We start from the raw sequence: 5,000 nt of genomic DNA, 5'->3' as shown, positions 1-5,000 counted from the left end.
TTTCCATCACCGCCTAGTGCTCCTGCTCCGAAACAGCATTTGCAGTTTTGCCTGGCGGCACCACGCCTTTTGTTATTGTGGAATTTGCGGCCGCTAGGGGCGTCTAGATTTCTATGCTGTATGAGCGGAACGAGACCCATTCCCCTTCGTTTGCTAACTAAGCAGCAGCAGCTCGCTGAAAGCTGGCTACTGGCTAGCTGATTGTAAAATATCACGCTGGCATGCAGCAAAAACAACGAATGGGACTGCAAATAAATCACGAGCTAATTGAGATGAAAGGTTTGGACAGGCAAATAAATCGCTTGTGTGAACATTGGAAAAGGGCTTCAAACCGGAGAGAGCCGAACGCCAAAAGAGCAAAGATGTGGATTTTATCATTCATTCACTGCACTGGGATTTATGCATTAGCATTCTCAAAGCCCACGCCACCTCGTTTAGTTTACAAAGCTACACAAATGTATACGAGTTGAAATCTGATGTCGCACATTTTACTTGATGTCAAAGGACACAATCAGTCGAGCGAGGCTAAAAATATATGTTGTTGCCGATCAAGAGGAGACAAAACGTGATCTCTAGCCGGCTTATGGATGTCCACTTTCACTTTCAACACCACACAAGATAAAAACGCGTCTTGTCACCTCGACTTCGAAATCTTTATTATGACAACAAAATAAGCAATAGCCTTTTGTTTCCTCGTTCTTCTAATGTTCAGGTACTATGTAGTTACTGGAAATGTGAAAGAAAGACGGGGATATCTGCCGGGAACAAGTGGATCAAATAATATCCATCTGAAGGAAGTGCAAACATGATTGCAGTTGTGTGAAGTGAATAGACGAAGCAACGAACTCATAAGCAAGGGGGAGAATCGCACATAGGCCTATGGTAAAGCCCCTTAGAAGAGGAGAGAGCTGAATGCAAGGAAGGGAGTTGGCTAATTAGGCCTACAGAAGACGAAGAAATTTAATTCGCACATAATCTCGAAGCCAATGTCTGTCTAATTTAGTTCAATGCACATTTTCGGCAGAACCACTAGAGGCCGCTATAAAGTTGTTTATATCGGTGTGTTTATGTCAAAGTTGCATAGGATATCTTTAATGGGAAGGTGTTTGTGAAATGTAAATATAAGTATTAAAAATGTGTATGCTCAATTTTAGTCCATTTTTAAAATAAGTATTGAGTTTGGCCTGCGAGTTCGTTCTAGACTTTGATTTTGGCCCTTGGTTTTACACTCCTGCTATAAAGAGTCATAGTTCAAATTTTTATGTAGTTACTCTTGATACACATCAAGCACGGTGTGATCTTCGGTGTAATGATAATTAAATCGCCATTTACCTTTGAGTTACATCTGTCCTCATCTGAATATAAAAAGGGTCATATATAGCCAAACACATGCATAGTATTTTGTATTGCCTTATTCAGAATGGCATATACCTGAGGAAAATCTACATTTACCTCTTTGTATAGATAGCTGTTTCAAACAATGGGAACTAAGATACAATCTGTCTCATCTGACTATATAAAATGTTATAGTTCATACGTGTAGTTTTATCTACGTATGTAGTTACATTGTACTTATTGTCCTTTACACTATTCTTGCGGAATGACATATGCCTGATGAAGAACCAGAGGATGGGAGTGATGCATTTTTCTATTTCAAGTTCATTTCGGTTTATTTTTTACAAATCTGCTTACTTCCACTTAAAAAAAAAATCTGTACACTCTAGCCTTCACTGTCTAACACATTCTCATCCGTGCTTTTATTAGCTTGTGAAGACTCATCTCTTCAGAGAGAGCTTCCCTGCATAAAAAACACAACTCACCTCACTAAGCTCACTTCTCAACCAGTCATCACACCAGAGTGTTACGATAACATGACCATCTATTGTGTTTGTGCATCACACCTTTGCATGTTAATTCGTGCTCCACATCGTCTGTGACAGGTTAAGTTTAGGCATGGTTTTGGCACAATTTCGTCACAATTTCACCATCACCCCTGCTTGTTCCGCCGTTCATCGCAAAAGTCAGGCCTATTTCAGACCAGAGCAGGAAAGCGGTGCGGGTCGGGAACGATTTTTTACCAGCGGTGGCGAGAATACATGGAAACAGATCTGTCCTTCCACATCAACATGCGGTAGTCTGGCTCCGCTCCGCACTGCATTTGGAAAATAGAGCTCGAGCGGATTTTGGATGGCATTGACCGGCGGTGTCCCGTGAAGTAAATGGTAAAGTTTCGAACTAGCTTAACCTTGTACCTTGTAACCTAACGTAACCTTGTCATGTTTTTGCACGCCGTTGAGGAGTACGATTTACGTAACTTGCAAAGGCCTCACACATCAACGCAGAATGCACTTTTTTCAATTCCGTGGAATTATACGCCTTTGCGTGAGGACAGTCTGCACCTCTAATTCCGGGCACTCACTTGTGCTGCACTCAATAGGTCCCCCACTATATATATATTACCACTCTCTACCTGTTCTGCATTAATTGTGTGCTACTGCTGTACTCTGTATTGACCACACACTCTACTTCAGGGCTGGGTGGGGACTGCAATTTGGCCCTGCTCTACTTGCTTGAATGTCCTCCTTGTAAGTAGCTTTGGATAAGTGGATAGGTGTCTGCTAAACTCAAGGTAATAATAAAAAAGTAATAATTACCTCTTGCCTTGAATACTGTAATGGTGTCCATTATGATCTGCACAGCAAAATTAACAGATCTGAGTCCCCTGAAGGGCCCCTCTCAGTGCAATCAGTGATTGGGCCCTTAGAATCTGTAACACCTTTCCCCCCCTAGTGGCACCCATGCCCTTAATAGATTACAGTGCATCCAAAACTCAGCTGCCAGGGACTTCTTTACACATGCAAGGCAAGGCCAGGCAAGGGAATTTTTTATTTGTATAGCGCAGTTCATACACAAATGCGATTGAATGTGCTTTACAAAAATTAAAAAGACTTAAGAAATGGCAACACACAAAGCTCTGAAATACCATTGTCCCCACACGCAGGGAGCTTCACTGGCTCCCGGGGAAGTCTTGCATTACATTACCGGTATAAAATCCTGCTCCACACATATGGTACAAATCATGCCAGGCGCTTGTTCCGCAGTATCTCTCAGATCTTCTCCAGCTCCCTGAGGTCCGCCCAAGGTCCCAGAGGTCCTCTGGGAAGGCCCAGCTTGTCATGCCCGGCACCAGGCTATAAGGACCTTTGGTGACAGAGCTGTCTGTATTGCTGACCCCCCACCCCCAATTTGGAACAGTGTACCTTTCCACATATGCCCCTCACATTGGTTACTAGGGGTGTACATCACAGCATCCATGACGATACGATTCAATATCAATATCTTGTTATTTGATGCAATGCAATTTGATTATTTTCGATCCTTAAGAATGCCCCACGATACGATACAATACAATTCAATTCGATTCGACTTTTTTCCCATTACTTTTCCACTTCTATTATGTTATGCAACTAGGGCATTGGGCAGGGGCCAGCGATTTGATTATTTTGGATACCTAGGAATGCCCCACAATACGATGCGAATCGATCCAATCGTCAGATTATATCGTGATATATTGATACATTTTCATTATTTACACCCCAACTGGTAACGTTCAAAAAGCATCTCAAATGCCATCTTCAATATGGCCTCTATTATTATACTGCAGAGGTGTCAAAAGTGAAGTAAAAGTAAAATTGTGGTGTAAGTACAACACTGGCACATGATATTACATAGCTGTTGAGGTGGATATTGAGGTGGATAGACTGTGTTATTACTGAAAAACAATAAAAACCTAATAAGAACCCACCACAAATGTGATCCAACCAGCACAGGGGTAGCTGATCACAAGATAAGTAAACAGGTCAACTGTTTACTCAAATATGTTAGCTGTGTTGGAAGGAAATTGTGTGTCTTTTTACTTTTACCTTTGACACCTTTGCTATACTGTAAATGTATAGCATGTCTGCATACCTTACGCATACACCACAGAAAAAAAGATATTTCTGTACACTGAATTACATGCAGTAGGGTGCACTGATAAATTAACTCACACGACTTACCGGGGTAGTTTTTTATGCAGCGTGAAAAATGTCTATGGTTGATAATTGGGCTTAATTGGAGTGATTTCTTGACTCATGTAAATGTGAAAATGCAGAGGGGCCAGAGGGAAACACAGATACACACATACACACACACACACGCGCACACACACTCACACACACACACACACACACACACACACACACACACACACACACACACACACACACACACACACACACACACACACGCACGCACGCACACACAAACACACATACAGTGTGAAAACACTAGAGGGACTGAAGTGCTTGTGCAGTGTAAATGTTCCCTCACAAGTGTTGACTTGTCTTTCACTATCCCTCTCTAATGTGGTGCTGCAGTGTGCTGTCACATCGATTTTGCGTAAACTCAAGTTGTTGTTGTTTTTTTTTGTCTCGCTGCTGTATCATCTGCCAACGCCTTGAGAAATATATTAGCAAATTTAGCAAGTTGTTTTAGATAAGTGCCCCCAAATGAATCATTGTGAGTGTGCACTGCACATGATGTATAGCCTCTCTGACGAAATTCTATGCATAGATACATTTCAGGTTTGGCATGCGTGGGGGGTCCTCTATCCTCTAATGCCCTCTATGGAGATTTATGTGCATTGACTCGGTGCTAATGATCAGAGGTGTGTGCAGAACAGCTAGGAGGCTAAAAATAACCCTAACTCCATCATGACCATACAGTAGGGTTATAGTAGTGTTGTGTCGTCGGTTTGTGAACAAATTCATTCTTTTGAATGGTTTCTACTAAATGTGAACGATGGGAACCGAATCATAGCTGGAAGCCACTGCTTTCCTTTTATTTTGTTAATTTTTCTTTCGTTTTTAGTATATGACCTTCACATGACTACTTTTATTTGGGATAAAAACAGTGTCCGCCTTGGAGCAGAAAAATAAGGAGGACAATCAGTTGTTGAC

This window comes from Engraulis encrasicolus, chromosome 17 (genome assembly GCF_034702125.1).
Source record: "Engraulis encrasicolus isolate BLACKSEA-1 chromosome 17, IST_EnEncr_1.0, whole genome shotgun sequence".
Classification (NCBI taxonomy): Eukaryota; Metazoa; Chordata; class Actinopteri; order Clupeiformes; family Engraulidae; genus Engraulis; species Engraulis encrasicolus.
This window is presented reverse-complemented; position numbering follows the sequence as displayed.